Source organism: Peromyscus eremicus, chromosome 22 (genome assembly GCF_949786415.1).
Source record: "Peromyscus eremicus chromosome 22, PerEre_H2_v1, whole genome shotgun sequence".
Lineage (NCBI taxonomy): Eukaryota > Metazoa > Chordata > Mammalia > Rodentia > Cricetidae > Peromyscus > Peromyscus eremicus.
This window is the reverse complement of record NC_081437.1, coordinates 5798210-5819247: the sequence shown is the minus strand read 5'-3', so window position 1 is coordinate 5819247 and position 21038 is coordinate 5798210. Positions and strand designations below refer to the sequence as shown.

At 49.5% G+C, this 21038-nt stretch overlaps 1 protein-coding gene and 1 pseudogene across 2 annotated transcripts in view; one reads left to right on the top strand and one right to left on the bottom strand.

Moving 5' to 3' along the window:
- The window catches only part of Ston1 (stonin 1), a 43040-nt gene that overhangs the window by 8440 nt on the left and 13562 nt on the right, over positions 1 to 21038 (top strand). Inside the window, exon 1 of one of the 2 annotated variants that reach the window (XM_059248643.1) lies at positions 17029 to 17397. The exons of the other annotated variant lie outside the window; for it this stretch is intronic. The gene's annotated coding sequence lies outside the window, so the exon portion shown is untranslated. Of the gene's footprint in view, positions 1 to 17028; positions 17398 to 21038 lie in introns of those variants that run through there. 2 annotated transcript variants of the gene reach the window in all.
- On the bottom strand, positions 1155 to 4842 carry LOC131897673 (ubiquitin-conjugating enzyme E2 S-like; annotated as a pseudogene).

The following is a 21038-nucleotide window of genomic DNA, read 5'->3' as shown; positions in this document are numbered from 1 at the left end:
TACATACATAAATATTTAATCTTTGATTCTATAGTCTATCATTTACTAATATTTTATTTAGAGGTTTTGTGTTTACTAGTGAAATTGTTCTAAAATTTCCTTTGGTTGGGCATGGACACCTTTAGTCCCAGCACTTGGAAAAAAGAGGCAGATGGATGTCTGTGAGTTTGAGGCCAGCCTGGTCTACATAGCAAGTTACAGAACAGCCACGGCCATGTAGTGACACCCTGTCTCCAAAAAACTAAAATACAAACATTTCCTTTGTTCTCTTATTCTTCTTTTGTTTTGTATCAAGTTTTAATTAGTCCTATTATGTAAGTTGGATAGCTTTTCCTCATATATATGTATGTTTTTCTTGAGCAGTTTATAAGATATAAACTGTTCTTTAAAAATTGGTAAAACTAACTATAAAACCACTTAGGTCACTTATATAGCGCACATGTATCAGGTTTTTTGATACCTTCCTGTTCTCTTTTCTTTTTTGATACAAAGTCTCACGTAGTCTACACTGGTCTTGAACCTGCTCTGTAACCAAGGTTGTCTTTGAATTCCTGATCCTCCTACCTGTACCTGCCAGGTGCTGGGAGTTGGACGTGTGTTACCATATCCTGTCTCCACACTGGTTTCCATGGTGTCTACCCAATAGCTTATACTCTCACCAAGAGTGGATGAGGCTTCCTCTCTCCTCTCATCCTCACCAGCATTGGTAAATGGTTTTCTAGATGACAGTCGTTCTGACTGGGGAAGAGATGGGACTCAAAGTGGCTTTAATTTGCATTTCTCCCGTGGCTCTGAATGTTGAATACTTTCTTAATGGAATTAAAAGCCACATTTATTTTAAAGATTTTTTTTTTTTGCCTGTGTGTGTGTGTGTGTGTGTGTGTGTGTGTGTGTGTGTGTGTATGTGTGGGCAGGCACGCGTAGGTCAGATGACCTACATAGAGTTGGTTCTTGGCTTCCACAATGTGGGTTCTGGGGATTGGACCCAGGTTTTCAGGCTTTTTTGTTTGTTTATGTGTTGGTTTGCTTTGCTTTTCTAACTTTATTTAGAAAATCAAATCCAGGTTCTGCCCCCTCCCCCACCCCAGCCATCATTTAAATAATTTAGAGACAGAGTGGGAGGGGACAGAACAGAAGGAGAGGGAGAAGGGTCCCTACAGTCGCCTCAGTGCCCATGTCTTGCCCAACTTCCTGTTCATGGCAGCTTCTTATCTCTCTCCCCTGATGTTTATTGGGACTCTTCAGCTCCTCCAAGGACCCCTGGGGTCATGGGGTCAGTGAAGGAGGATGCAGCCTCACTGGCCAGGTCCCAGATAGCCTTAACCCTTCCGCTGCTGGTGCCGCTGCACCCCCGTGGATGTCTGTGAGCTGACAGCCGGGGCGGCATTCTCTTCCTAGTTCTCCAGAAGCGGGCAGCCTGCCTCCTCATTGATTGTGCAGACTCTGGGTGAGGAGGATTAGCTCTTGATGGCCAGCAGCACATGACGGATGCCCAGCTCAGCCATCCAGTCTTTCTTGAGCACGTTGGCACAGATCTTACCCTTGGCTCTGACATTGGGTAGAAGATCTTAGTCAGTAGCCCTTGGGTAGGGAGGCGGGAAGTCCTTGTCCAGTAGGAGTTTCCTACAGAACAGGTCTCCAGCATAGGGGTCCCCTCGGGGCCTTCAACCTGCAGGGTGGTGAGGTGCTCCACATTAATGCCATCAGGTGAGTTATCTCCTTGGACACTAGAGAGATGATGTGGGGAGGCAGATTCTCTTAAGTTGGAGTTCATGGCGGCTGGAGACAGGGAAGGGAAAAGTGCCTTTTACCTGTTTAGACCATGAATGTTTGAAAAATATTTATTGGCTATTGGCATTTCTTCCCTTTTTTTTTTTTGAGAACTGTTTAGTTCATTGACCCATTTCTCGATTGGTAGTTTTTTGTTTTTAATTTTGATGTGTGGTTTTTGTAGCTCTTTGTGTCTTCTGTGTAGTAAGCACTTGTCTGAAGACCAGGTAGCAGGATTTTCTCTTATTCTGCAGGCTGTCTGTTCACTCTGCTGATAAAAGTATGTTTTGCTGTGCAGAACCTTTTCAGCTTCATGTGACCTCATTTGTTAATGCTTGGGGCTATTTTCCATGCTATTGGGGTTCTGTTGGAAGATTTTTTTTTTGGCCTATACTGTGTCCTGAAGTGTTTTCCCTTAGCAGTTCCAGTACTTCTAGATTTATTTATTATTTATGTATATCTGTGCATATTTCTGTGAATGTATGATGTGCGTGCCCATGGAGGTCAGAAGAGGGTTTCAGACCCCCTGGAGCTGAAGTTACAGGTAGTTGGGGGGCTAGGAAACAAACGAGTCCTTTAGGAGAGCAGTAAGTACTCTCAACTGCCGGACTGTCCCGCCAGCCCCCTCTTCTTAACCTTAAGGAAACAAGACTGACCACAGCTCCCTGCTCTCTCTGACCCCACTTCAGCTCTAAGTCACAAGGGAAGACAAATAGATGTTGCAGTTAAGCAGAACTGGATCGCCAGGCTAGCTTTGCCGCAGCCGCCGCTGAGGCGTGTATCCTTCGGCAAGGCATTTACCATCTCTGCAGCTAAGTGCTTCCTCTATAGAAAGAGCAATAAGAAAGCCTGATAAGTGTATCAGAATCCAAATGGGATCACAGGAAATAGTGAGCCCTGGGCGTATGTTAATATCCACACACGGCAGTCACTTCCCGTTGCCTACCCTCTGTGTAGACTGTTTCAAACAAGGACTGTGCTTCATGGAGTCTAGCCTGATGGGCCATGGCCACACCTCCAAATAGCTTGGTTTCCTCGGTAATCAATTTAGATGCTCTTGGATGACTTCTTCGAGGTTTTGACTTGGCCATTGGCAACCCTCACCATTCAGCTGCTGGGCTTTTTTCATCAGGGTGATTGTGGCCACCAAAGGACAGTGTCCCTCTAATCAGAATCATCTCCTGGTTTTATTTGTTGGTGGTTTTGTCTCTTAAGGAAACCAAACCCTTAATTTCATTATTCTTGTGAAAGGTTTTTTTTTTTTTTTTTTTGGTTTTTCGAGACAGGGTTTCTCTGTGTAGCTTTGCGCCTTTCCTGGAACTCACTTGGTAGCCCAGACCGACCTCGAACTCACAGAGATCCGCCTGGCTCTGCCTCCCGAGTGCTGGGATTAAAGGCGTGCGCCACCACCGCCCGGCTCTTGTGAAAGTTTTAAATGCACCAGTTCCTCGCTGCTTCGGGCCCTAGATTTTCCTGGTGGGGTCATGAAGGAAGGGCCTGAGCCATGGGAGAGTAGGAGGAGTAGAGAATGCATGAAGACATGACCAGGGAGGGGGGAGGAACTCAGCTAGCTATTCCTTGAGAATTTAAGACCGAAGACGTGCCTATTTTATAACCACCATTTATCAGGGGCCTCTGGCATCCGTATTTAGCTCAGAGAATGCTGAGTTTTGCAAGAGTCTTATTGGCAATTATGATGATGGAGTGGTGAGATAGGTCAGTGGGGAAGGCACTCACCATCAAGCTAATGTCGAACTGAGTTCAACCCTTGGGACCCACGTGGTGGAAGGAGAGAACCAACTCCTACAAGGTGTCCTCTGACCGCTGATGCCCGCCCCACCCTCAGCACGCACACAGATAAATATCATTTTAAAAGAAGATCTAATGAAGATGATAGCTAGGTCTATTCTGAAGGAGAGGAAAAGATCACTATGCAAACAAAATGTAATTGGAATTACGGATATAGTTCCATTTAAATATCTGTGGCTCGAGCATAAAAATAGCTTTTCCACTGTGGAGCTGGGCCAAGGGCTTTGTGGAAACAGCGCCGAGCGTCTAATGTCACACAACCACGACCCAGGAATTCAGAGGCAGGCTGCCACATTGGCCGCTGCTCATCCCTTGGAACGCTGTTTTTTCTAGTTCACTGCAACCCATATTCAAAGCCAATTTGGAGGGTTAGAAAAGTAAAAATGAAGTTACAAACCTTATCTTTTTCTTTTTCCCTCCCTCCCCTTCCCTCCCTCTCTTCCTTTCTGAGACAGGGTCTTGTCGCCCACCATGGCTCATCCCAAACTCCTCTTCCCTCTGCCTTCTCCAGAGCTGGGCTTATAGGAATGTCCCACATGCCTGGCTCCAACCTTGTTTGTGTTGGCCTCCTGTTAGCATGAATACAAACAGATAAATGTTTTAATCTTCAACTCTTTACACCCAGAATCCCACCTCCGTGTGGCTCCAGGCCGGTCACTCATTTGTGGCTTGATGCGTGGTTTTTGTAGCTCTTTGTGTATTCCTCACACGTGTTGTGAACATCCCAGTGCCTTTGCTAGGCGTGGTTTGGGTGCCCAGTCCTGGTTGTTCTAAATAATGCCCATCAGGTGCTTTTAATCGTAAGAAAAAAAAAAATCTTGTGGGAAAAGTGATCGGAGCTCTTCTGAGAATCAGGTGGTAGAGTCAGGGTCCTCCGGGAAGGTGCAGACTTGCTGGGACCGTCATTTCCTCCAGTGAGAAGAGAAAATTCCGTTTGCCTGCTGATGTCATCCTTGTTGTCAGCCATCTTTGAGGGTGAGCTGTCTATGTGCGGGGGCTGGGCCACCTTCCACAGCCCCCGCTTGTCAGGGTCCGCCTCCTCCTCACCCACACATCCCCCTCTTCTGCCAGATGTTTCTACTTAACTGTTGACGTGTGCACATCCTGTGCGCCAGCCTCCCCGTCTGACAGGAGGGGGAGCCTTCCCCCAGCTCCCACGGGGGCACTGGAGAGGCTGTGTGACTTGACTTACAGATGTGCAGCTTCTCCTCACATGAGACAGGCGCTCACACCTTTGTTTCCTAAACTGCCCGAGCTGTTCATTCTCCATCCAGCAGCTCACCCAGCTCCTTAGACTTTTCTCTTCTAGAACTTTCCTAGTTGTCTTTTCTTTCTTACTCTGGGTTGCTGGAACTTCTCACTGCTTCCTGGCCCTGGACTTTGCTTGGTACCGTCTCACCACCTTTTGATGTATGTGGCCCACCCCTTACTGAACCACTGCTCCGTGCATCTGTTAGCAGTGGTCTCTGGGACAGAGTCCCTGTGGTGGGCGTCATGAGGGGTTTGGCAGAGTTTTGGAGCTGTGAGAGATACACATGATAGACAACTTCTTCTTTCTTCTTTTGTTTTAGACTTTGAATAGAAGCATGTAGGGCAAGAGTCATCAGGTCCAACCCCAGCTTCTCTCGTGACGTCTCCACCCACCTCTCCTACTTTTGACCTGACCCTGGTCACCCTCCCTTCTGCCCTCAGTACTGTTATAGCATGTGTTTCAAAATCTCAGTCTGAAATCTGTTCTCTCTCTCTCTCTCTCTCTCTCTCTCTCTCTCTCTCTCTCTCTCTGTCTCCCCCCAACCCCACACTCTCTCCAGGATCTTCCTATGCATCCTCTTTCTCTTGGCCTGAAACTCTTTATGTAGACTAGGCTAGCCTCGAACTCACAGAGATCCACTTTCCTCTGCCTCACTGGTGCTGAGATTAACGGCATGTGCCACCATGCCTGGCTGTTGTTTATTTATCCCTTTTTAAAACGTTTTCTCTGGCTCCTCATAGTATTTAGGATAAAATCCAAGTTGTTATTGGGTGTCCTTGCCCACCCGTGAGCCTTTTTGGCGTTGGCTCCTGTCTCCAACTGTGCCTCTCCAGCCAGAGTGGGGCTCTCTGGGCCTCTGTCTTGCTGACTTGCTCTGGTTCGCCTTATCAATTATGTCAACCTTCATGGGCAGCTCAGACGCTGTCTTAGTTACTGTTCTATGACTGTAAAGAGACACCACGACCAAGGCAACTTAACAAAAGAAAAGCACTGTGGGCTTCCTTACAGTTTTAGAGGGTCAGTTCATTGTCATCAGTCATGGCGGGAAACAGATAGGCGTGGCTCTGGAGCAATAGATGAGAGTTTACATCCTGATTTGCAGGCAACAGGCAGAGAGAGAGACAGAGAGACAGAGAGACAGAGAGACAGAGACAGACAGAGACAGAGAGACAGAGAGACAGAGAGACAGAGACAGAGAGAAGGAGAGAGAGCCTGATGTGGGCTTTTGAAATCCCAAAGCCTACTTCCAGTGACACAACTCCTCCAACAAGGACACACCTCCTAATCCTTCCCAAACAGTTCCGCTCCCTGGTAACTGAGCGTTCAAATATATGAGCCTGTGGGGGCCATTTTTATTCAAACCACCACAGATGCCCGACTCTTCCTGAAGTCTTTCACAACTCCCAAGGGACAGGAGCTTCAACGTCCCCCTCCCCTCAGTTATGGACATTTAAAAACTTTCTTAACGATGGATTTATTTTGTGTATGTGTGTATTGTGTGTGTAGGCACACATGCAGAGGTCAGAGGACAACTTGTGTGAGTCAGTTTCTAATACACAGATTCCTGAGATTGAACTGAGGCCATCAGGTTTGGTGGCAGGGACCTTTCCCAGTTACGGTTATTTGTCGTCCACACCGCCACCGTTCTGGATGAGGGCCGAGGAACCCTGCATTTGTCTCTACCACGTTAGGTTAGCATTTGAGGGTGGCCCTTACAGGACAGAGAATTCTCTGATGTTGCATACCGTGAGTGCTTTCATTTTAAGGGTGCTGAATAATCGTTGTTGAATGTGCTCATGCACGAGAGAGTTAGCACGCATGTGTGCACGCACGCGCGCATGCACACACTGCATGAGCACTCTCCCCAAGACACAGATTCCCTAGGGGAAGATTACTCCGACTCTTAACATATTTTCTAAACACATATCAGTGTCTCAGTGGGTTACTGTTTATATAAAAGTGGACAGAATGCATAAACATGCAAAGTAGGGACAAATTTAGCCCCAATCATACCCAGAAGACAGGCACAACATAGCCTTGCTCCCACTTGACGACAATAGGAAGAATATGGAAAACAAAGCTAGCTTGCATTCCTCTTTTTAAGCTGTATTATCCTGAGATCGACACTCTACCTTTCTGGGCCCCTCTTGCTCTATTTGTCAAGTGAAGTTTGAGAAAACGCAGTCCGCAATGCCTGTTGAATGTTCTAGAGTTGTCTCCTAGAGACAAACAACTTGCTGTCTTCTGTTCAAGTGGCATGAACTTGGGGCTGTCCACTGCTGGCCTCATGACAGTCCCTCAGCTTTGGACTGCAGTGGGGCAAGAGGCCCACGGTTGTAGAGCGAGCACAGAGCTCATGGGTCGGCTGTGTGAGACGCTGGGCAAAGCAGAGGGAGCAGCCGTGTCTCGTGACAGGGTGAGGTTAAGGCTCATGGCGGTGTGTGGTTAAGGCTAGCCACTGCCCGAAGGAGGGTAGGAGGGGGCTGGGCAGTGTGCTGCCAGGGACAGGCTGAACACTCTTAGTGCTTTGAGGAAGTATGAGAAGACCCAGTGTTGGTCATCATCAGCTTCTTTGGGTTAGCTGAAAGGTGGGTGAGGGAAGGCTGTTTAAACCCAACATAGATGGATCCTGGAGGATGCATACACTAGAGTTAATGTGAGAGAGGAGAGTTTAATCCCGTCTAAATGAGAATGAAATAAACTCACACAATAATAAGGTTTCTATCACTGAGAGTCTATGCAGCTTCTGGTTAATTCCTCAGGAGGGATGTGCTATTAAAAATTCCTAGCCAGGCAAGGTGGCTCATGCCTTTAATCCCAGCACGAAGGAGGCAGAGACAGGAGGCTGGCTGGGGCTCAGGGGCCAACCAGCCTAGCCTAATTGGTGAGCTCCAGCTCTCTGTGAGAGATTCTGAGTCAGCAAACAGGTTGTATTAGTCACCTTTCTATTGCTGTGATAAAACACCACAAACAAAGGCCACCTAAGGGAGAAAGTTTACTTGGGCTTATGATTTTAGAGGGACGAGAGTCCCTAATGGCAGGGAGGTATGTTAGCAGGAGGGAGGCTTGTCATCAGGAGGGAGGTGTGGTAATAGGAAGGAGGTGTGGCGATAGGAGGGAGGCGTGGCTGCAGGAGCAGGAAGCTGAGAGATCACATCCTCAACCACAAACACGAAGCAGAAAGAGTGACCTTGGAAGTGAAGCAAGACTATGACCTCCCAAAGCCCGCCTCTGATGACCTATTTCTTCCCGCTAGGCTGCACCTCCTTCCCAGACTGAGCCACCAATGGGGACCGAGTGTTCAAATGAGGGTTGTTTCTCATTCAAACCACCACAAAGGCCGACAGCGCTGGAGGACTGACACAAAAATTCAAGTCTGGCCTCCACAGGAATGTGCGTGCACACAAGTTGCCCTTTGACTTCCACATGTGTGCTGCACGCGCACACGTGCACACACACACACACACACACACACAGAGAAATGAAGAAATGAACTTGGAATAAGTTAAGGGTCTTTTTAAAAAGTTTTAATTCTAGGAGGACCTCCCCCCTCCCCCCATAAGATAAACTCTCAGATCTCATGCCTCTTCCTTTTGTGATGTGATGTGGCGAACCTTGCTGTCCTGATGACTGGCCTTTGGAGACTCTAGCCTTTGCGGCCCCCCCCCCCCCCCAAAGCAGAGCTCTCTGAGTTGGACTTAATGTGTCTGGACATGGCCTGGCCAGGGTTCTCTGGGGACATTCCAACACTTTGTACTTGCGGTGAATGTGGCTTCCTCCTCTGAGCTGAGCTGTACCTGTGCCTCAGATGATACAGGCCTAGTTTCTTTCCCTTCTGCTTTTCTCTGCTGGATGAGTGTCTAACCTAGACCCTGACTCTCAGACTTGGAGAGTCCATTCAAGGAACCGCCCCGGTAGCTTTCTTAGCTTTCTCAAAGCCACACACTTCACCCAAAACGCCGGCCTCCCCCCCCCCCCACCTCGCTTCCTCTTTTTCCTTTTATTTATTTATTTTTATCATCTCCTCTGTGTCTCCTCTCTGTGCTAAATAGTACCACATTTCTACATGTCCAGGCTTTATTTCTTCCGTCCCTCAGGTTCTTTGCCTTCCCAGTTTGGGTAGGAATGTGGGTGACTTGCGAGCCCCATTGTGCACATGGAGAAAGATGCCCAGGGAGGGGTCATGTGGAGCACTTAGTTTACTGGCAGAGCGACTGGGCCAGGATGCAGTTTCCCGACTTCCCTGCCGGCCTCTGGCCTGGACAGCACGCTCTGTTTGCTAACAGCACTGGATTCACACTGCAGCAAATCCTTTTCTCTCTGTGTGGTCATCGTACCAGAAGAATTTGCTCGGGAACCATTCCCAGGCTCTTAGAGACACAGAGTCTGAGTCCGCACGGAAGCCAGATAACAGCAGGGCATCAGTAGCTCCCGATGCTTCGGACTTCCAAGGCCACACCCATCACGCTGTGTAATGCTCCCCAAAGTCCCTGAAGGTTGAAAGCCTGACGTTTTACAATCAAGACCCGAGGTAGGTGAAGGAGACCTGACCAGAGTTGCTGGTTCCTGACGTAAGCCTTCCCGGGAGGAAGCCACGCTTCAGGAAAACCGCGAAAAGGATGGAGCTGTTTCTGCCTTGTGTGAAAGGCAGTGGGGAACTTGGAGGCGGACCTAGGGTTCTGGGTGTGGCCGTTGGTAACTGATGTGGCATTTGGAGGCTGGGAGCACAGTAGAACTGATGTGGTCCCTCTGTAGTGAGGGAAGACTGCTGTCCGAGGCACAACAGGGCACTGTTGTGTAACTCAACCTGGGTCGTCCACTTCACTACCCTCCGTGCTCTGTACCGTTCCAAGGATCAAGCCCCGCCCTTGACCCTCTAATGGGAAGATGAGGCTCTACTGCCCCTGAGCCCCGGGGAAAGCTGCACGGGGATGCTAAATATGGACCCTCATCCTGCTGGCTCAGCCTGGACCTTGCAGGTCTCCCTCACCAGGCCTCCACCCTTGCAGCCAGTGGTCTCTTCTCCGCAGTGGCTGCCCACTTGGTTCTGAGGCAGCGCTGTGCTGCCAGGGGTGAATTTCCCCAGCCATCCATGCTGCGGCAGCCCCCCCTTTCCCTTCCCAGAAATAAACAGCTGCTCTCCTGTGCATTCCTGGGTACAGTCCTCCATTCCTAGAGATCCTGTGAGGCGCTCTGGGTTCAGTGGAAACTTGCCTGGTGCCAGGATCTTTACCAAATGTTTCCTGGACTCTAGGTCCTTAGCCTACACTGGGACAAGGAACCCAGATGTGAGGAAGACCCCTCAGTCCCAGGCCTGAGTGGAGACTTGAGGAGATACCCAGTCTTTGGTAACAAAGTGTTTTGGGGAGCTCCAGCCTGGATTCTGGGCCAGTCACCAAACACACCCGCTCTGAGCTTTCCTGGAAATGCCCTGTGCGTCTGCCAGACTCTCCAGGTCCTGACAACTACCTTGGGACTTTGCTGTCCTAGCCTTTGACAGCACCGATTTAATAACTGTTGCTACAGAGTAGAGAGGTTTTCATCAGTACAGTATTATACAGCCTTAAAAATGGATGGGATTCTGATATGTGCTTCAGTATGAATGAGACTTGAAGACATGCTAAGAGAAATAACCAGACTCAAAGGACAAGCAGTGTAAGGCTCCAGTCATGATCGGTCCCAAGAGTAGTTAAAGTCGCAGAGAAAGAAACTGAAGCAGTGGTTACAGGGGCTGGAAGAGGCAGCATGGAGTTACTGTTGTGTTAGTACAAAATGTCAGTTAAGAAAGATAAAATCCTGGGAACGGATGGTAGCAGTAGTTTAAGTGTGTGTGTGTGTGTGTGTGTGTGTGTGTGTGTGTGTGTGTGTTTTGTATGTTGGTGCAGATGCACATTGTTACTGTGTGTTTGGAGGTAAGACTTTTGGGTGTTGGTCCTTGTCGTCCATGTTGTTTGAGACATGGTCTCTTTGCTGCTGGCTCTTGGACTTTGGGTGATTCTCCTGCCCCAGTCTCCCACCTCCTCGTAGGGGCATGTTGGGATTAAAGGCACTTGTACTATTGTGTCTGGGTTCTCAGGACTTGAACTCAGGTCATCAGACTTGCATAACAAGCATTTTTACCCACAGATCCATCTCCCCAGCCCACAGATGTTCTTATGTGCATTGGTGTTTTGCCTGCTTGTATGTCTGTGTGAGGGTGCCAGATCCCCTAGAACTGGAGTTACAGACAGTTGCAAGCCACCATGTGGGTGCTGGGAACTGAATCCAGTTCCTCTGGAAGAGTAGCCAGTGCTCTTCACCACTGAGCCGTCTCTCCAGCCCCTCCCCCCAGATGTTCTTAATAACACTTAAAAATGGTTCAACGGTAACATTTATGTGTATTTCACCACATAGACATACAGCACCAAAGTAGAGGCTTAGAGTTTCTATGCTGTCTTCTGGGTCTGTGGATGGAGTGGGCTCAGCTGGGAGTCCCTGCTCAGAGACGTCCCTGTGACTGCAAACAGATGATGATGAGGAATGTGACGCTGAAGGCGTCATTATCTGTCAGGACACCCAAACCGCTGCCTCCGTGCCTCTGTCCCAGGGCTTCGGCCAGCAGGAAAGTGACATTCTCCCTGTGCTTTGAACCGTCTCTTTCGCCATACCGCATCTGTTAGAGCCACCAGGGGCCACCCAGATTCGAGGCGACAGGAACAACCTTTCCCGATGGATGAGGGGCAAGGTGACCCGTGGAAGAGCGAGAGTGGAATTGTTCTTGTGGTCCTTCATCTTGGAGAAGCCGCCAGCCTGCAGCATGCTTGCTGGAGTCCTTGAGAGCTCAGGCAGCGAGGTGCCCACTTCTCAGTAGGCCCCTTCTTGAGGGAGTGAATCCTCATGGTTTATGGGAGTTTGAAGGCATCTAAGCAGAGCTGTTAGAATGCCATACCCCTTCTTACCATTGGCCGAATGCGTCCCAGGCCCAACGGCATGGGGAATTAATACAGGGGGCCCTCTGTGTGAAATGAGCAAGAGGAGAATGGAATCATGGTGGGAAGATGGGTGTGGGAGGAGCCTAGAGCTGGGGATAGGGCTGGCCAGCGGCCAGCGGTCAGCACTGAGAGCTGGCTGATCCTTCATACCGCTGGGCTCGATCCGTTAGGAGCTTATGGGTCTTGCTGGGCAGGGCCATGCAAAGGCACCTGGAGTGGCCTTCAGACAGGCTTCCTGAGCAGGCGTCACCCAGAGTTCAGAGGCAGAGCCTGCACAATCAGAATATGAGCTCCATGAGGTTAAACAGAGGTTAATGGGGGAGCCCCTGTTTTGGCAGATTCAGCCATTGGTGTCCGGTTACATACATCTGGCCTATCTTTCCATGCAAAATAATTTCAAAGTCTTCAGTACCTTCTGAAACATGATACAATTAACATATGCTTTGCAAGTGTTCCCCAGACCTAGAAATATGGATATTATTAATACCTAGATTTGGGACCAAGACATCAACGGAGGCTGATCTTTGATGCCTGGTTTGTAACTGGCTCCTTAATCAATGCTTTTAAAAACAAAATCTCTCATTTTGCCATGGTTCAAGCCACTGCATATTCATGCACATTTGTGGAATTCCATGGGGGTGTTGGGGACAAAAGCAAGCACAGTTTCGTTCTCTCATTTGGTAGGTGGAGCTGATGTGTAGATGTGGGTGTTTCTGGTCAGTAACAGGCAGGTCTGGCCCTGGAAAAGACTCAGATTCATTTCCTCCGGGACACGCATGCAGCGGTGATTACCCCAGGACCCACCTTAGTGATGATCAGCACAGGTCACTGATTTTGTTCCCGGGGTGACTAAGGCCACGTGGCAGAGCATCTTCACACTGGTGTTGACAGACACATGACCCGAGTCAGTAGAAGCATGGGCAGAGCCTAATCACCATTTGGTGACTGTTGCGTCTCTACTAGACCAGACACTTCTCCCCTTGAAGTAACTGCCTGGGTCAGGGAGCTTGGCTTGCCGTCCATTCTCAGCCTACCATGGGTGTTAGCAGAGAACAAACACATTTTATCCTCCATTTGTTGTTTTCTTTGACTTTTCTGCCAGGCTAGATGCTCCTCAGGAGCAGCATCCTGTAGCGGAGGCCATCTTTGTGGTCTCCCTTACCGCCCCTTCACAGATGCTAACTGTCCCAGCTGCTCAGTGCGCTGCAACAAAACTCCTTACCTCGGGAGAGCTCACACAGTGTAGATACTGCTCACAGTCCTGGAGGCTGGGAGACCCAAGATGAAGGTGAAAATAAGCTTGATGTATGTGTTCTGTGCTTTCACAGAAGCTCCGTAGGGCCTGTTTATAAAGGTACCCAGTCCCACTCATCAAGAGGAGGGACTATCAGGACATAGTCACCCCTCCACAGGCCCCATCCCTCAGTGCTGCCACACTGCAGATTAAATTTCAGAATAGAAGTGGATGTGTGATGGGAGGCAAGTGTTCAGACACAGCTGTAACCTCGGCTCATTTCTCATGAGAGAAAACTGCACCCCAGGATGCTAACACTGAACTCTCTAACTTTATCTGTTACTGGCCAGGCATTACAGGGCCTGTGGTCTCTGGGGTGCATAACTCCGAAGCCAGAACTTAGGGGGAGCACTGCAATCTTCGCTCAATGAGAAGCCGGGGTGTATGTGGTACATGCGTGTACCAAGACACAGTGCTACATGCCCCAGAGCCCAGCCTCCAAGGGTCGCCACCCTAGATGACTGTCCCTGCCAACCACAGTTCTGAAGTCACACAGGCTGCTCACAGGTGAGCAAAGCTTGCCATGTGTCAGCGGGGAAAAATTCCATTTTAGAGAATTAAATATCCTTTCTGGGTCATTTAGCTCCTTGGCTTTTCTCAGAAACTAAAACAATTACATGTTAATTAAGACAAAGTGCTTTTATACTATTTATATCAATTTTTTATAGCAAAAGGATTGATTTTGGTTAGCCCTACACTAAAATTTTAAGTCTGAGGCTGGCGAGTTGGCTCAGTGGGTAAGACAACTTGCTGCCAAGCCTGAGGACCCGAGTTTGGTCCCTGAGATCCCCAGGCTTTCAGGAGCCTGTCCAGCAGGGAACTGCCCAGCCTTGTAGCCCTAGAGACCTGCCTGTGGGCTCAGAACTCCTGCAGGGTCAACAGGCTGTGTGACCCCTTCACTTCTAGAAGGCTACTTCCTCCAAGACCTCACCACCCAGTAACACAACTTTAAAGTCATCCTCTCTGTTGTCCCACAAATTGTCCTACACACACACACACACACACACACACGAATAGTAAAAACTATCAAGTCTTTAGTCTTTGTAGATTTTTAGACCTCTAAGAGTGTTTGCTCATTTTCAGGAGAGGTGACGGGCTGCAGGGGTGAAGGGGAAGGAGATTTGCATTTTTGCATATCCGAGGTGCCTGATCATAACCAGACCACTCGTAGCTAGTTTTTGTTTTTGTTTTCTGAACTGCTTTTTTGAGGTTTCCCAGAAGAATTCAGAATCAAAGCCCAGGAGCCATGGTTCTGTGGTAACCACAGGGCCCCCAGAGGACAGTGCTCGTTCTTATTTCTCTCTAACTGTTTCTCGTTTCCACTAAAGAGCCCACGAAAGCCAGATGCCAGAAGGCCGCCCTGAAAGCAGGCCTTGTGTGAGGCGTTCACCCCAGCGAAGAATGCGTGTCTGTCTCCTTCTGATGGCCAGGGTGGGTGGAATTTTCTGGAGAGTGGGCAGCCTTGGGGTCCTTTTAACCCGGCTCCTGAGAGTAGAAAGAGGTAGATCATGAAGAAGACCATTATTAGGACTGTCAGGAACCCGTGAACACGGGGAACAAGCAGCCTCCTGAAGATGTAGACGTGCCGTGGACCCGGAGCCCACGAAGGCTGAAGAGGCCACATGTTACCTTTGCTCTGGAAGGGCAGCTTGGCCTTTCTCCTCCCACCTTAGACTCCCCAGACCTAACCACCTAATCATGAACCCCTTATCTTTGTTGTCCTTGGTCTCAGCCCAGCATTGACCTTGGCCTTCCGGGGTGTGTCTCTCTCCTTTTCCCTTCCTGTCCCTGTAAAGTGGCCCAGCTTTAACTGTGGGTGCCCTGTGGCTGTCCCCTTTCTCTACTGCAAGGGGTGAACCCTTTCCTAGCGCAACAAGGCCCTCAACTTCGTGTCCAGCTCCAGCTCGTCTCTTTTCTTAAGGTACTTTCTTTGGCATCTGGTCTCTAGGAGACCATTTCTACTGGGACAGACCTCAGACCTGCCCAGTGTGTGGTAAGGAGAGATGACTAGTTGTGGGACAGGGTGTAGGTAAGGAGGAGAAAGCTGTGGTCCCATGGCCACAGAGCACATACTGAGTATTGTGAAGCCTTCTAGAGCCCCACCCTTATGGAACAGTATGAACTTCTCTCTTTCAACTGAATCCCCTTCCACTGGTTCTGTCCCTTGGATAGGCCAGGGCCTGAGGGCATCAGGCTTTAGTGTGCTGGCCAGATGGACAGTGACAGGGGCTCTAGCTGTTGCCCTCAATGCCTAGAGGATGCCTTTGCACGCTTGCTCCAGTCAAAGGCGAAAGTTCGTTCCATGTGGAAGTTCCTTGGTCCCTTGTCTGGGAAAGCAAAGGTGAGCCTATCCCCTTACGTGGGCTGCCGTTGTGACTAGGAAGGGACACGTGGCTGCTGCTTGTCCTTAGAGCGATGCTCAAAGCCTAGCTCAAAGACACCACTGCGGGCCCAGAGCCAAGCCTCAGGGCTGTAATAAGAGAAGTCAGCAACAGACAGAGAAGGCTGAGGCGATCTTAGTTAAAGTTGGCTGTGTGTGCTCTAGTTCCTTGTTCTGACACCATGGAGATTGTGACGGAAAGCTATGGTTTCTCCCTCCCTGTGGAGGCTCCTGGAAACATGAGTGGGCTTCTTTAATTCATTAGAACATGCATGTTGGAAGAGTTTGTCATGAAGAGACCTGTCGATCTTTTATATCAGGACTTTGCAAAGACACTGGATACTGGGTCTTTTTCTTTCTGTCTGTCTTTCTTTGTATTCCCATTGCTACTACTGCTTCTTACTTGGGGACATGGTGTCTTCAGTACTTCTTCCTTTCAGGTCTAGGGGCTAGAAGTCTGGGCTCAGGATGCCAGCACGGTTGGGTTTGGCGAGGGCTGCGGGTCGTCCACTCTTAGACTCATGGTAGACAGAATGTATTAGCTACTCTTTCACTGCTGGGACCAACTACCTGGTAAAAACAACTCAGGGAAGGGCTTACATATCTGCTTCGTTAGATGGAGTGCCTGGCCTCCCTTGGAGCCTAGGGCCTGTCTCAGGAGCTAGTATACACAGTCTTTAGGTAGCCCTGAGTTTCCCCAGGCAGGCACTCTGAGGGGGCCTGTGTCATCGGAAGGATGAGGCCCCAAACATTGTAAAGTGTTCACATTTGCGCAGGCCTCAATGGGCACAGTTGACGGAGTTCTTTTAGAAGCAGGCTTTGGACTTGTTAGGAATCTCCTAGAAGAACAAACATCTGTCTCTACTCTCGAAGTTGAGGAAATGGGTAAACAATAAAACAAGCTTCAGAAAAGAGCCAGGACCCAAACTTGGAAAAGTGAAGGTTAATTGCCACAAGGGAGTGATCGGCTGGGGGATGGAGCTGAGACCAAAGCTGATCTTTTTTGAAGGCTCTGTAGACTATGCTGTGGTTTAACATTGTGCAAATGGTATTTCCTGTCACATGAATAAAACGCCACACATGTTTGTGATTGAATAGTGTGGGCTGTACACCATATGTGCTAATAATACGGCTCGTGCCGCCCCCACCGGCACTTTGCATGACCTGGATGAGGGCAAGGCACGCTCGTGCACCTTCCCTTTCTTTTCTGTTCCAAACTCGTGGTTTCCCCTTCAAGGGAAAACTCCTCTGGGAACGATCATCACACCGTCACAGCAAATGTTTGGGGGAAAATCGTCATGACACCCTCAAGTTGGACTTTGCTTCCCTAGTACCAAGCCTGTAACGACAGCTAGTGGGGATCCCGGCCCTTCCACGGCACACACACTCCCAAGGGCTTTGCAGAGGCAGCCGGCGTCCAGCTGGTTACAAAGATGCTTTGGAGGAGTCTGGCAGGCAGGAATCTGAGAATTCCTTATTTGGGAGAGCAGCCAAGGAAACCACACAGATATTGACCTTAAGACATTCTCTAGATTGTGCAGCATTGTTACAGAGAGGAGAGGCACTGAAGGGCTAAGCTCAGCCTTGGCAAAAGCGGGAGGCGGGAGCAGGAGTCCGCCTGACCTCTGCAATGGGGTCCGGACGATAGGAAACATAGGCAACGCATTCCCGAGCCCCCAGGGACCTCTTCAGCTTCAGTCCTCTCCCATCACCTGGCACTTATAGAGGAGCCGATGTTAGGGACCAGTAAGAGGAGTCTGCTCCTCTCCATAGACACGCAATGATGTGGGGACAAAGTTTTTAGCCACAGATGACCTGGAATGCTGCTTCACCAGCCAAAGGCCCCCCACTGGGATTTCAACAATCTGCAGAAGACGGTAGACTTTTGTATGTTCCTTTGAAAAGCCAAGGAAAAAGGAAGGTAAGATGGACGGGCTGAGAGCAAAGAGCAGCAGGATAGAGGCAGCCCAGGGCAGTGTGGAGGGTAAGGGAGGACTGTGTAAGGAGTAAGACGGAATTTGGACAATCGGTTAGTGCACCAAGATGGCGGGACGGGAAGCCTGGCAGGCTGTTATTAAAGCTAGTCTCAGAAGGGAGCCTGACGGTGGCTGGGATGTTGTTCTTGAGCAGTCTTGGGGGAAATCTGTCCCAGAGCTTGCCTTTCCTATAGCCCGTTGGTCCAAGAGTGTTTGTAGATGAGAAACAGGCTCATCGCTGGCCCATCCTTCTGTTTTAGAGTTCCTGGCTCCAGGAAAGGATGGCTGCAGCTGGGAGCTGTTTTCTAGTGAAGGGTGTGGTGGTGACGGGTCACCCTGCCAGGGGGTCTCCGGATTTTGGGAGTATGTGACTTTGGCATCACAGACCTGGTCCCAGCCAGGTTCTTCCTTTTGCTAGCTAGGTGACTTTTGGTAAGTAGCTTAACGTTTCCAGCTCCTCTGAAGCTGTGGGTGTTAACTGAGACATGCACACGCAGCCCTTAGACAAGCCCTGCATGGCAAGCGTTTGCTTAACCAAACAGAGTGCTCGCACTTTCTTCCTGACTCTAAAATCCAACGACTCTTTGAACTGGGGAAGGCTATGTAGAGATTCACTTTAGGAAAAGGTTATTTTGTCAACAGTGTCTTGAGTTTTGTGCCTTTGCCAAGTGTTTGTAGGTAAAGTAGAAAATGCCCTTACACATGAGACATGATCCCTGCTTGAAGAAGCTTCATCCCGACTCTCAAAGAATACATGGTGTTTTCCTCTGATGTGAGTGTTTTTTTATCCCTGGATGCTTTCTGGGGAGATGATTTTTCTCATCGCAGCCCTACTTATTCACAAGGCATGCTGCAATGTTATTGTAGCGTGCTAAGGCATTGCTGCTTTTATCTCTGTGCGGCTTGTATGTATGGTGTATGTGTGCATGCACACATGTCAGTGTATGTGAGTGCAGGTGCCCATGCCACATTGTGAGTGTGGGACTGGACAACAACCTCTGCCTTCTACTCGGTTTGAGGCAGGGTCTCTCTTGTTGTTTGCCTCTGTATTCACCAGGCCAGGCTAGCTGACTAGCTAGCTAGCTTCTAGGGATTATTTTGTTCCTACTTGTCACCTGACCATAGGAATGTTGGGAAGCCGCCCTGCCCCCCACTTCTGTGCCTGGCTTTATGTGGGTCCTTGGGGATTCAAACCCACGCCTTTAATCTTGCTTGGTAAGTACTTTACCCAGTGAGATGTCACCTCAACCCGGGCATTACTACTGTTTATTTACTTGAAACAATTCATGGTTATCTCTGTAATAATATAAACGTTTGGTTTCTTAGCTGGCAGAAAGTGGAATGCATCCTTTTTAAACGTTTGCTGTATCCTATTCTGTTGCTCACACACCTTTTAGAATGGGGGGTGGGGGATAATTATTGTGTGAATCCTTTAATTTGGAGGGTGTTAAACTCTTGGCACATCTAAGTCAGCTTCTGAATGCACCTGCTTTACACGTTGAGGGGGCCCTAAGCCATGGTTCTCTGTAGCCTTATTTTCCCTGACGCGAATAGTCAAATACAGCTACATTAACTCAGTCTCAAGTTCAGTCAGCCTGAAGCTGCGTTGAAACGGGCAGCTGTGAACAGAGTGTCTCACAGTTTTACAGAGAGGCAAACATCTCCCTTAGGAATCTTAAATATCAAAAGCGGATTGCTAGAAATCTCCACCACAATAAATTATCTATCTGTGCCCTAGACAGAATCTTGGTGTCTTGCCCTACTTCTGGGCCTGACTGGAACTGTGTTCTAGGAGTTTGCCCATCACCCAGATGGGCTGCACACAAACTTCTTAAGGGTTGAGACCACAGGGAGGCATGGCTTGCCTGGCAGGGAAGAAGCCTGAGCCGCAGAATCTTTTTTTTTTTTTTTTGGTTTCTGAGGAGGGTAGCAGAGACAGAAAGGAACTGGAGTGCCTGGGCCCTGAACCAACTATATTGTAGACCTCAGGAAGACACCCAAATGAAGTTTAAATGAAATGTTGCCCATGCACGGCTCTGTCAGTGATAACGGGGGGGGGGGGGGGGGGAGGAGCAGGAGCGTGTTCTGGTCCAAATCAAACTCTCTCCGGCCCTACAAAGGTTAAAGGGACGGCTGCAGCCTTCCAGGGCTCTGAAGCAGCTGGAGTTAGGTCGCTCCTGCCCCCAGCTCCCAGCTGGCGAGATCCCTGGTGCTTCCCACCCCTGTCAGAGGCCCAGGGGTTCTGAGCCAGGCTCTGGGGTAGGGGTGGGGGGTTGAGGAAGGAAAGCGTTGTGTAGAACTGGCCCCGGTTGTTAACATTGCGCCAAATGACTGGAGGGGACTGTGGAACAGAGGGATGAGGTCATCCCGAGGGAGGGCGGCAGAGGTAAGAGAGACGGCCGGAGGGGTGATGGGGACAGAGGGAAACAAACCCGCCACCCACTGCGCTCCCGTCTGCAGAGCACCAGAGACCGGCCGTGGGTTGGGGAGCCGGGATCGATGGCCCTTTGCACGGATTTTGGGTTCAAGATCGTAGGTATTTTATAAAGTGTGCTAAAAGGGGGGGGGGGCAGAGGGAGGGCCATTTACAAAGCAATGGGGCTGATTTCCTTGTGTGTATGATAATCAGTCTCTTGGTCTCACAAAGGGCACAACACGGAAAAATAAACGGCACCCTTTTTCCCCAAGTTACCCAGGGAAACGCGAGGGGGCAAATGGCAGACGTGGATCCCAGCAGGACTACGCTGCGGTCTCGCTCTTCTTTCTTCTAACATAACAAACTCGGCTGGAGTCAATATTTGCAGGGGCCAGAGCTTTGATCGTTGCGTCTGCGGGGCGGAGCCCGACAGTGAGGTGCCCCGGGGTGTGGGTTTAGAGCCCCCAGGAATGCTCAGAGGCCGAGTCACCGCAGCCGCTGTCTTCAGCCTGGCCCCAGGCTCCCTCTGCTCCTTCTTTGGGTAGGCTCTTTTCCAAGCTTGAGTGATTACACACGGCAGGGGACTCAGAGAGGAAAGAGGCCCTCCTTACCCAGGAGCATCGTGCCAGCAGGTTCTCAGCTTTCCTGTCCAGTGGGGGGCTCCTGGGGCTTTGCTTTCTGGCATTTTCAGAAGGATGGTTAATAATAATGGATGTAGCTCAATGGTAGAACACTTGCCAAGTACATCCAAGGCCCCGGATTCGTATTCCCAGAACTGGGTTATGTCAGAACTGAGGCCCTGGATCCCAGTTGGGAATAATATTTTTGCTTTTGAAAAAACAAAACAAACAAACAAAAAAACCCAATTGGATATCAATTGCCATAGAATTGTAAATTTCCAATTTTAGAGCTGGGAAGGGCCCCAAAGATAATTCCAGTGCAACCCCTGATATCTGGAGAGACTGGGCACATAGCCAGCCCCGAGGCAGAGCAGTGACCCGGATTTCGGTGCCCTCACTGTCTCAGATGCCTCTACCTTGTGTCAGCTGACACACAAAACCAGCCAGTACACTCACTAATCCCAGGGATGTGCTCATTACAGCTCAGTCACGGCCTTTGGTGTCATTAGAATAATTTCAATAATTTATAGCATATCAAAGGAGATGGCAT